The sequence below is a fragment of the Pezoporus occidentalis genome, unplaced genomic scaffold (assembly GCF_034315485.1).
Source record: "Pezoporus occidentalis ecotype Australia unplaced genomic scaffold, CSIRO_AGI_Poc_V1 ctg17, whole genome shotgun sequence".
In the NCBI taxonomy this organism is placed as follows: Eukaryota; Metazoa; Chordata; class Aves; order Psittaciformes; family Psittacidae; genus Pezoporus; species Pezoporus occidentalis.
Window position 1 is genome coordinate 6,825,283 of NW_026913531.1, and position 12,459 is coordinate 6,837,741.

Sequence of the window (12,459 nt, forward strand, 5' to 3'; positions counted from 1 at the left end):
ATTTTAACTACCTAGATAATTTAGCAGTATTTTTTTAATTGCAGCTTAATTGTATTATCTAATGGATAACATCTTTATATTATTTATAATTAAACAGAGGCATTCCAAAGTTATTAGTAAAACTGTTGTTTATCATACCTAACGGCTACATTATACTTAGCACATTGGATTTCAACTAAAATTCTGTGCAAAAATCCCATGCAATTTGTGCTATAATTTTCAACATGGTATTTTGTAACTCTTTGACACTGCATTGCTTTCCAGTTACTCTACTGAAGTACATTTGTCGGAAACATATTTCTAACCTTTTCAGCTATTTGAGGATTGTTTGGTATGGTAATCTCCATCACTTTAGTCAACTTAAAAATCCCCACTGATCCCTTCACATAAAAGGTTTAAAGACTTGGAGCTTAGGATCCTCCTCACTGTTAGCGGCAGAAGCTCATTCAAAGTATTCTTCTACTCTAGATGAAGCTAATCCGTTATCAGAAGGTAAACAAGGAGTTCTGCATTTCTTACAACAAAAAACCCATACACAGAACAGTAACAGAACACACTGAAACAAACCCAGAAATAACAATCCGAAGGGCTTCACTCAGGTTTCAGCTAAATACACAAGGAATCTGAAAATGCTGAACTGGCCTAGACACACAAAGCAGCATGACACAAATACAGGGCAAGGCTTAAGTGACAAGCCACGGCTCTCTTGAATACAGACACGAAATCATAATAACCAGACATAAGGCACACATATCCAGATCTTGGTAATAAAACCACCATTTGTATTGCATAAACAAATGGCCAATAAACCTTTAATTCCCACCCACAAACTGATTGCACATAAGGAAAGAGAAGGTATCCATACTTGTTCTTTAAAGCACCTGTTTATGAGTCAAACCACTTGTCTTCAATGCTGGACATTCTTGAAGTCTACAGCATTGCAGCATGAACTATGTAGGTGTTATTCAATGAGGATTGACATATGGAAGATACTGAGTAATTTACCTTCTTGAGAAATCTGACAGAAAAATACTTGGAAGTACAGGCTGTATAAGAATTATATGAATATGCAGTGAGAACTTTAATAATACTAAATGATTTTTTTTAAAGGGATTTTGCTTTTATTTTTTCAATTTTTTCTCAACTAAAAGATAACTTAATTGCTTTACCTTCAGTATTTTATTAAATAAAAAAAATCCCAACCTATGATACCTGGATTAAAAATACCTAATTTTATCTTGGTTATCTAATGTTTATTCTTTTGTGAAAATTAATTCTCTACTAGGTGATTTTTAATACTTGTTCCAGATGTCTCAATCTTAGCTCTGCCTTCCTTTTTATAGCAGAATTTCTAGTTTTGTACACTGATAGTGAGTTTAAATTGGACAGACTTTCTGTAAATCATGTGAAGTCAGTTATATACATATCTCAGGGATATTCTGTCCTCATCAAAACCATTATTGCTAAAAATGGAATATTTTTAAGAGCTTCTTGACACACTAGACTTATTCCTCTTTCACTTTTTTAATGAGTGCCAACCTTCAAGGTCTCTGACCTTGCAAATTACTAGACCATGTGCTTAAAATTTTAAGCACAAGGAATCTCATCAGCTTCAGAAGGCCATCACATTCTAGTAAGTTAAAGATGTCTAATGCACTTTGAGGAACCTAAAGCTTCAATCTTTATAACTCACTAACAACACAGTGTCTTCATTTGTACAATTCAAACTGTGTGTTGATTAATAAATAGTAAATGTGCTTCTGTTTGTTATTAATTAGCTTGAAAAACACTTCCACATTCTGTATGCAGCTATCTTAGGTGTAAAAACCAATACAAGGATCACAGACATGCAGCGGGCATACATTTGTCTTCTCCCAGTATTTAATTTTTAGTTTGTTTTTCCTACTTTTCTCTTGTCTTCAGACATACTTTGGTCTTCTTCATTAGCATATTCAGATCAAATAAAACTCTACATGATAAAACTAGACTACTAAAGCCATAAGGAATGTTCAAATTAAGTTAAGAAGCAGTGTGTTAGAAGATGGCTTTACAGATGTATTTCTCTTAATCACAGCTCCAGCTGCTTGTAGAGGTGGCTGGGTAGTAACAGGCACTTTTATTAGGAGATACAAGTGACTCTTACAGATTCTGTGGACCATCAAGAAGCTGTGTCTAGGCTAACTATATATTTTTTTTTTTTCAATTAATCTACCTATATAAAGAAATGGTTAATTCTCTTCTGATGTCATTGGTAGCATACAATTTTAGCTCTGGCTATCGGTAGAGATGAATTTTACCTATAAAAAATAAATATACCTGCACATTCTTTGATTGCATAGCGAGCTTCAGAAACCTTCCCAGGCCTCACCAACAGAGTACCATTGGCTGGTAGAGTGTAGTACAAAGATTTCAGAAAGCTTTCCCAGATGTAAGCCTTCTGGTAGTATTAATCACTATTACTTCCTTTTAAGTTTCCCAGAAAGTCACCTTGTTACATTTAAAAACAAATTGGTGTAAGTATCCTGATCTGAAACACAAACAATATCTTAAAAAAGAAAAAAGAAGGTGGCAGAATGAGATAATATAAAGTGCACTAAATCAGGGAAGCAACCTTATTCACTGGATGACTGGGATGCCTTTGACTCCTGTAAGCTGCAAGCTTTAAGACACAGTTGATAGCTGTTTTACCAACAGGATTAAATGGGAAAAAAAAAAAGGCCACCAAAAGATATCACTGAGGTTCTCATATGGGTTCACAAAAGGCAAGAACCATATATAGAAAGGAAATATGGATCTGATGGCTTGCAGTGTGGAAGTTTCTAATTTTTGGCCTTCCTGAGAAGGCACTAATGTGGCCCAAAAGCTGACCAATACTATCTGTGGGCAGCTGAACACAGGGACTTCAACTATGCTGGTTGATCAGCTATGACAAGCACTTATTTATTTGCTACAGTGTTTCTTCTGAAGCAGTCAAGCCAACAAGAGGGTATGAACATGAGATAAACAGAGATGGGCAAAAATGAAAATGTGTATCTGAGTGATTAAGAACTAACTTGTATGACAGAAAAATACAGAAGCATTTTTTCTAATATAAATATGTAGCTATATACCGTAATATTTCATATAGTATCATTTATATATTTCAGTCAAGTAATTTTTTATCAGAAGTACAGTTAAAGTATGTGCTTGAGATGGTGTATTGTGTGGCTAAATAAATAGCTATATATTAAGGGACAACACATGTCCTTCAAAGTAAAACTGGCCTTCAAAGGCTGCATATGTATAGATCTTGCATTCCTAACATTCATTTTTTCTGATTTCCTCACTTATGTCATAGTTTGGGAAGCCTGTCAGGGTACAAATTAGTAATTCTAACTGATTTGGAGGGCTCTATCACAGGCTGCAAGCCTCATTTGAATGTGGAGCCTTATTGTTTCCTTTTTGACTTCTGTGTGAAACGATGCAATAGCTATATGATAAAACTACAAATAGATAAGGAGTCCTTCAAAGCTCAGGGAAGTGGATTAGGCGACAGATACCTAAGGAAGGTGACTGAGTGAAACCAATCAAGAAACTATCTAAAAGGCTGAAGCTATAAAAGAAGATTCTCTCCAGTTGTTTAGAATAAAAGAAGAAAATAATCAGTTGCTGAGAAAACTGTAAAAATAATACTGTACAAAAAAGAAGAAAAGGAAGGATGTTGAATTTTTAAATCACAAGCTAGTAATATATTTTTTACAGAAGCAGAAGGGTACGTTACATCATGGAAGCCCCATCTGCTGTATTGGTAATATCACACAAGTTATCAAAATGATAAAACTATTAAGAATGTAGAGGACAAGAAGACAAGCCTGAGTATGAAATAGAAGGTATTAGCTTATTTGCAAATGCTTCATACATTCTGCAATAATCAAAGAATCAAAATGTAGTGTCATTTAATAGTAATGTGCCATCGAGAAGGTGAAATAAGAAATTTGCTTTGTGAATCATATAAGTTCTTTGATGTTCTGATTTTGTAACCTTGATGTACTTTCCTTTAACAGAATAAATTCTGATCTATGATCCATGCACAGAGCATCATAAGACTGAGATTTAATTATTCCTGCATATGAACAGAATTTATTTACAGAACTTGCCTCTGGACATACTTAAAACTACTGGCTTTGATGGTTTTGATACAAGTTTCCTCAGAATAAAGAGATAAAAAGTTGGGCCTAAAAAGAATTAAACTGAATCTATAAGAATCTGTAGGTATATCATGGATATTTAAATACTATTCTTCTTGCCAATACTATACTGCAGAAACTGAACCATGTTGTATAAAGCTGTAAAGATTGATTAAGCCTTTATTACTTTTAATTGGATAAGTATCAACAGAAGCATTACTAGGTCAAATTATACAGTCTTTTGCATAAGTGTTATAATGGATTACACAGGTAATGTACAGTGGAAAGTTGAGCAGTCTATGAGAAAAAGACTAGATTATTTGAAAAGTAAAATTCAGGAATAGTAGACTCATAAGGAAGGAAGGAAGGGAGGGAGGGAGTGAGGAAGGAAGAAGGGAAGAAGAAAAGGGAAGCAAAAGGGAGTCAGGGTATTACAATCAGGAATGCACAGAATCACTGAATAATTTGGCTTGGAAGGGACCTTAAAGATCATCCAGTTCCGACCCCCCTCCCATAGGCAGGGACACCTCCTACCTCCAGGTTGCTTAAAGCCCTGTCCAACCTGGCCTTGAACACTGCCAGGGATGGGGCAGCCACAGCTTCTCTGGGCAACCTGTACCAGTGCCTCAGCACCCTCACAGCTGAAAATCTCTTCCTAACAACTAATCTAAATCTACCCTCCTTCAGTTTAAAGCTGTTGCCCCTTGTCCTGTCACTATATGCCCTGGTAAAAAGTCCCTCTCCAGCTTTCTTGCAGGCCTCCTTCAGGTACTGGAAGCTGCTCTAATGTCTCCCCAGAGCCTTCTCTTCTCCAGGCTGAACAGGACCAACTCCCTCAGCCTGTCTTCATACGGGAGGTGCTCCAGTCCCCTGATCATCTTCATGGTCCTTCTCTGGACATGTTCCAGCAGGTACATTTCCTTCTTGTGTTGGGGTCCCAGAACAGAACACAGTACTCCAGGTGGGGTGTCACGAGAGTGGGGTCTCACCTCTCTCGACCTGCTGGACACACTTTTGATGCAGCCCAGCACATGCTTGGCTTCCTGGGCTGCAAGGGGCAAATTTTTTGCTAGTCTCATATTCTCCTATTTCCTCAACATACAATAACAAAAGTTGATCAGTTGTTATTTAAGTCCCAATCCTGACATTTGCTATGCATGGGCTCACTGCTGAATTCATGCACAATAAATTCAGGATCAGCATTATAATGGGTAATTTTTCATTTCTAATCCTGTTATTTCTAGTTATCCATGGTAATTATGTTTCTGTTAGCCACTTAGTATTAGACATGCTTTTCATCTAATTGGACGCTGCCAACTCCCTTAGGCCTACAGTGGACTTTGAATTCAATTCCTGTGGAAGCAGTGCAATTGGATTTATTCATGTAATTTTAGGATTTAAAAGAATCACCCACCTTAATTATAATAAATTTACAAGGCATGATCTGCATATATGAGGTGCTAAGCAAGCCTGACATCCCTTGTTCTACTCATCTGTTTGTGCATGAATGTGATGGTCAAGGACATCTCTTTTAAATGCTAAAAACTGTGAATAAAAATTAACAAAGTAGTTTATCAGATTTCAAAATCTGATCAGTACTCTTTTGTTATGGATTTAAACCACCAGTTTTTTTAATCACAAGATGCAGATCTCTGAAAACATTATCTAAATATAATCACACAAAAGAAAAAATGTGTTTCTATTCAAATTTATCCTTTTCAGATGTTTTCTTTTTTTAAAAACTAACTATTGGCTAAAACATGGCAAGGGAAGTTTGGAACCAAACAGTAAATGTATAGGCAATCTGTAGCTCTGGAAACAGGAACGTTCTCTCTTTATATCAGTTTGGCTTTAAATATTTGAAATCAAATTTCCTTTCAGTTTGTTACTGTATTTTTAAATAGCTATTAGGTATTACATACTAGGTATTACTCCATAATGACAGATTATGCCATATCATTGTGCTCCACTTTTTCTAAATATAGATGACTATACTGTCTCTCTAATCTACGTTAGAATTTACTGTCCCCTAGATATTTGTCTCTTTCACAGCATTTTGAAAGTGTAGGCTCTATAGGCTAGTGTATTTTTCCCCCTGTAGCTACTGATACTGAGAGCAATATGAGACATATCTCCAGGTCTGGAGACACTGGATTATTTCTATCCCTGACTTAGAAGTGGTCCATTAATAAATAGGACTAGTATTGTAACTGACCATGTAATACTTCAGTTTCGGGGGATACATTGCTATCATCCTCCTTACACCATGGTTGATTTATTATATAAAATGTTACTTAAAAATAAACCAAACTATTTCAAAGGATACACATATTCAATACAAATGTCTATTTAAAAACTATGTTTGTTATTAAGACAGGAATAATGTAAAATGGTTCACTTAATGATTAACTACTACAGAGTAATTAATCTGTATTTATTCTGTTCATCCCATATTGGAGTCGTAAACCTGACTCACTATGCTTATCACACAAATAATTCGGCTGAATTCAAAGAAACCAGATTGAAATTATGAAAAAAAAAGAAGTCACTGTGCCATGTGGGATCACAGCTTTCCCACCTTGTTATATACAGAAAGAGAAAAGAGAAGAGAAAACCAAGTAAAAATCTCCCTTTAAATTTCATTGGTCATTTCATCTGCTAAAATATTGCCTGACGTGATATGCTCCCAATGAAATATGTCAGATGAGATGTGCCCAGAGACAGCTGATGAACTAAGCATGATTATGGTGAAAGATGAAAAATGTCATACAGCAAGAAGCAAAAACATGATGTGCACTCTCAGCCTCACTTGATTTTCTTTTATAGCTTTGTATGAAACATATCTTTTAAAATAAGTAACTACATTTGTGATCCAAATTAGAAAGCCTCCCTAGGCACCTTCTATTCCGTAGGCACCTTCTATTCTGTAGGATTTGATCAATCAGGTGATCTGATATTTCTTCATCTAAGCCACAACTGCCCTACAGTTTATCTGTGAAGTAGCTTCGATAGGCATCTTAGGCAGCTGACAAGCTTTGCCCTCCCAGAGGAAATTTGCCAAATCCCTCTACTTTATTATCCTCAAAACCGTGAAGCATCCTAAGGAGTTTTAGTAGACTGATTCTGTTGACATTTTCTCATCTTTAGATGTATGAGAAACACCACATCATATGTCAAATCACCTCTGGTTAAACGTCATGCGGAAACTTTATTTTTTGTTTGTTACTGTCCTGGTTTAAGCCCAACCAGTAAGCCAGAACCATGCAGCCTCGCAGCCTCTCTCTCCCTGCACCCCCCGTGCCCCGTCCCTTTCTCCCCCCGCTGCCGGTGGGATGGGGAGGAGAATCGAAAGAATGTAACTCCCATGGGCTGACATAAGAACAGTCGAGTAACTAAGGTATAACACAAACCACTACTGCTACCACCAATAATAATAATGATAAGGAAGATAATAAGTGAAGAGAATGCAACTGCTCACCACCTGCCAATCAATACCCAGCCTGACCTGAGCCCTTCTGGGTAACTGCCCCCAGTTTATATACCGGGCATGACGTGCTGTGGTATGGAATACCTCTTTGGCTAGTTTGGGTCAGGTGTCCTGTCTCTGCTTCCTCCCAGCTTCCCCTCCTCCCTGGCAGAGCATGAGACTCAGAAAGTCCTTGGTCAGAGTAAACATTACTGAGCAACAGCTAAGAACACCAGTGGTATCAGCATTCTTCTCAGGCTGAAAGTCAAAACCACAGCACTGCACCAGCTATTAAGAAGGAGAAAAATGACTTCTACTGCTGAACCCAGGACAGTAGTTTTTTCTAGTATTTTTTTATGCATGTATAATGTTTTATCAGAAAATTATGTCAAAAGAAAAGAGCAGAATATGTTAAAAATTAAATGAGTAGCATTTCAAGAAAAAAGGATTACTTTTGAGGCTGACTTAAATTTGAATGTAAAGTTTCTTTTCTCAAAAACAGCATGCAGGACAAGTCCACAGGTTCACTTTAACATGCATTCACTATTTATTTGGACAGGCTTCTACTGTCTCTAATTATGATGACCCTTAAAGGCCAAGTGCAAGGTTAAAGACCCAGTTTTCTTAGTACCTTTGAAGTAGGTTGTTAGATTTACAAGAGAGAAAGCACACTTAATTTGCAAACTGCAAGAAGTCATCAGGCATTTCAAAGTAATGTCCCACTCATTATGGAGACCAATACTTGCTCAACAGCCAACATACCTGTTTTTCTCTTGACTCCGGGTGAAAAGCGTGCCTCCAAAGTCACCAAAACCAGACTATCAGATATAGTAATCTGGGTCTTTGTGAAACAGTTTGGCCTTGTCAGTCTCTCTCATCTTGATGGTATCTAGTTGCAAGAGCTTTGCTAAATTCATCTTTGGTCTCAGTATACAGGGGGAAGGCTAAGTGCAAGCTGATTCTAAATGACAATTGGAACATTTAAAGTAATAGAGACAGACAGTCATGATGTCAATGGCCTTACTCCTTTCCCCTCACATCTTCAATCCAAACACATCCTATGGTCAAGGGATGGGGAAAAGAGCATTTTTTTTTCTTATTCTAGACTTGCAGAATGAAGGAAAAGGAATGTTAAGTAAATTGCCTAAGTTTGTATGAAAAGTTTGTAACAGATTTTCAGGATTGGAGCTCAGTGGTTCAATTTAACAGAATCGTGAAGTCAATCTGTTTAAAAAAAACAAGAATATTGACACTTCACTTAAGATACGTTAGGTGCCTTCTCAAAATACAGAACACTGTACTAAGCCTGATGTCCCTCAGTTTAGTTTATGTGAGTATTACAACTGAAACCAGCAGTAGCAGCCAGAAGCTTTGTGCTCTGTACTGTGTTAGAGTTATGACACCCAACTCCGAATCTCAACAGTAAATTGAGATTAAGTAATCATCTGAAATAACAATAGTAGTGCCTGGTACTTTGAGGCCATTCTCAAGAAATGGAAAATGCTATTTTTTTTTCAAACTATTGCAATAATGGCAGTTCTTGTGTGTGAATAGGGAAATTGAAGGAGTAAATGAGACAACATTCAGTCTTTGAACAGACAGCAAGACCTGGTTTCACATAACAAAATATTTTTTTTTTCTAGTCAGGCTGATGAAGTATAATAAAAATTCAGTGGCTAATGGTGATTTTTCCATAAACAGAACTAAGTTTTAGATTGAGTCAAAGGAGTTGTTTCAGTAAATGTTGATAAAAGCTCTGAAAAGTAGCAGTAAGTGCTAGGCAGATTACCCATGGCTGGCTGGATGTTTCCAAGGTAACAGAGCTATCTTGTCTTGAAGGGTGTTATTCAGGTCTAACAATGCAAAATAGCATGAACAGAAATCACTGCTGGCAGAGTTCAGTCTCTACATGCACATAGCCTTTCTAGTATACACAGGTTCTGCATTTCTTTATCATGGAGCTCTCTTCCTGCAGCTCTTGCATTTCAGTCATGGCACATTTAATACTGAGGTCCACACTGAACACCAGACCGTGTATCTCTGAAATGTCTTACTGGTTTTCTGCCAATGTAGAAGGGCAAAGAAGATGCAGATCTTTCTTCATTTCCTAACCTGCTGGTAACACAGACAGGTCAGCCCATGCACATGAAAGCAGCATAAAAGTATAGTAATTTGTGTGTAGCAAATTTCTGCTTCTAAAAAGGGAAGATGCCGGAGTATGGAGGAAAAGATGGGAAGGAGTGGAATAACTGTGTATCTGATGTATATTATTTTCTTCAAAAAAAAAAGCTTGCTTAGTTAAGAACAAAAGAAACAGGCAATATTGCATTATGTATGTGATCTAAATTAGGAAAAAGGAAAAGTGATGAAAAAGTAGGAAAAGCTTTTAAAAATTGCTTCTGTTTTCTTAGTCTAATACAAGAAAAGGCTTACCACCTGGAGTTAGGCTTCCAAATATGGAACAACTTCAGCTTCATCAAAACATTAGCTTTGTTTCATCAGTCTCATTCCCGTTTAATTATAACTTCGCTGTAACATCAGTGTCTGGCAATAAATCCTCCTGATAAACATATGGTGCCAAAGTATTTCCATGGCTAAACTTCTAACATTTCTGTGCCCTTTCATGTTGGGACTCCACTGAAACTGTTTCATTAGATAAGTCTAAAGATATTGTCTTTTCAAAAAAAAACCTGTTCTCGGGAGAATATATGAGGAGTGTAGTGGGAAAAATTGGTAAGGTGAATATAGAAAGTTAGAGGACATATGGATCGCTTTCTACTATTCCTTTGACACAAACCTTATTGAAATTAACACAGTGAAAAGGTTTAGCCTGAGAGGAACTGGTGAATCTTTTTCTTTCTGCAAGACTCAAAATATTCGCACAGATCAAAGTATTTTTTTTTTGATAGATCTTTTATTTTCAAGTTAGTAGCTTAATAATATGCAACAAATAATCACTTTCAAGCTTAAATTAAATACAGAGAGTGGAAAAAAGATTAATTTTGGGGGGCAGCTTTGTTGCATGTGATGAATTTTTGAAAAGGTGCTTGGTGGTGGCCTTTCCACCAAGCATGTAAATGCTGGAGAGCTTTTTATTGCTTAAATCAAATAGACTGCTCACAGTCTAGAATACAAAAACAATCTACTGAAAAAAAGTATTATTGTTATTCATGCATTAATGTTACAGTATTTAAAAAAATTGTCCTATTTTAAATGTCAGGTATATTAGGCATGACAAAGACATTTACTGTGTGCAAGTATAAGCGTATATTTTAATATGAAGAAATGTTTCTTAACTACAGTCAAAGAAATATATTTTGTAAACTCACCAGAATAAGGAAAATATGGTATTGAAAGACAGAATATGCACAAGTCAGTTACAGACAGAGGGAAAAATAAAGAAGTATGGTATTTCCGTGTCATTCATCAGAAATAGTTTTCATAATACAGCCAAAGGGCTAAAGGAAACTGGACATCAGTTCTGAGCAGGTAAATTCAGTAACAAAAGATATTCAGTTACAAGAAAAACTTCATGGACTTGTTCTGTAGTCTTACATTGTTAATAAATCCCTAATATTTAATATTTTGGTTTGTATTTATGGTACACAAAACAACAAAACCTTCTTATTACTCCTGGATCACAAAGGTCCCTGAAGAAAGGTACCCTTATCTGTTAAGAGAACCTTAGAGAGGCAAAAATTGGCAGCTGAAATCACCGAATTCCTAATAAAAAATGACAGATGTTTGAAAATTCTTTATCTTATTTTGTATGCTGTTCTTTATGCAATACTAGCTGTGGCAGCCATTATCTGTAAATATGGCCATGACTTTTATTTTTTATTTTGTTATCCATTCATAGAATGCCATCCTATGGCAGAGTTAAAGTGAAAGCTGATAGAGGTAGTTAAGAAAGTCAATAAACCACAGATTCATGCCAAGTACTTTTTTCCTGCATTTATTTTCCTTCTCCTCTAAAAGGAAAACCAGTTGTTTTTCTTAACAGTTACAGTACACTTCAATTACCAGAATCTATAAACAATGCTGAAAAAGGAAGTAGAGCTCATAACTGTTTGTTTATTGTAGTGGCTTTGCTTAAGAATTACAGGAGCCTCCATTATTTTTTCTGTTTTGCTTTTCTCTCTGGATGAAGCATTAAATTGTTAATGCCTTCACTTGTATTCTAATAATCACCCCATTAGTATCAATCCTCAACTCTAATTTTGATTATTTTTTTTTTTTACAATACGTGTAATTATACTGTTTTACTAATTTCTTTTTCAATCAAGTGAAGGGTTCAAATACAGCTTCTGGAAAGTGTCTGATAGCAAAAGTACTGCTTAACACTTAAAGCATTATAATTTAGAAAGATAATGACATGAAAACATAATACTTATTTTCACAAAAAGCAAAAAGATATAGTTTAATGTGTATTTCATGAAAAAACAGTAACAATTCATACTAAAGCATGGAGTATACTGATATGGTCTCATGTAATATTTTATATTAAAAATGTTGAGAGGCAGTTGTAAGGAACTAATTTATCATGTATTCTATCAGCTTTCTTATAGAGCAGTATTATTTTGTGCAACACAGGCAGTAGGCTCCATAAAAATGGCAAAGCTTTGGGGGGCTCCTAGTTTTTGAAAACACTGACAATCTGAACAAGACAAGCCACCCTTTATCATTAATCCTTTCTTTGACAGATGCAAAAGTTCGGCTCAAATGTTCATTCTGAATACTTGCAACAGAGCTACCCGTATATTGTAGGTGGTAAAACTCCCATTATTATTATCACAGCAGGGCTTCAAATGGAAATGTTCTTTCTAC

General features: G+C 35.9%; 1 protein-coding gene across 8 annotated transcripts in view; it reads right to left on the reverse strand.

The window, feature by feature from the left end:
* PPFIA2 (PTPRF interacting protein alpha 2) overlaps positions 1-12,459 on the reverse strand; it is a 315,167-nt gene that overhangs the window by 175,981 nt on the left and 126,727 nt on the right. The gene's annotated exons all lie outside the window — the stretch shown is intronic.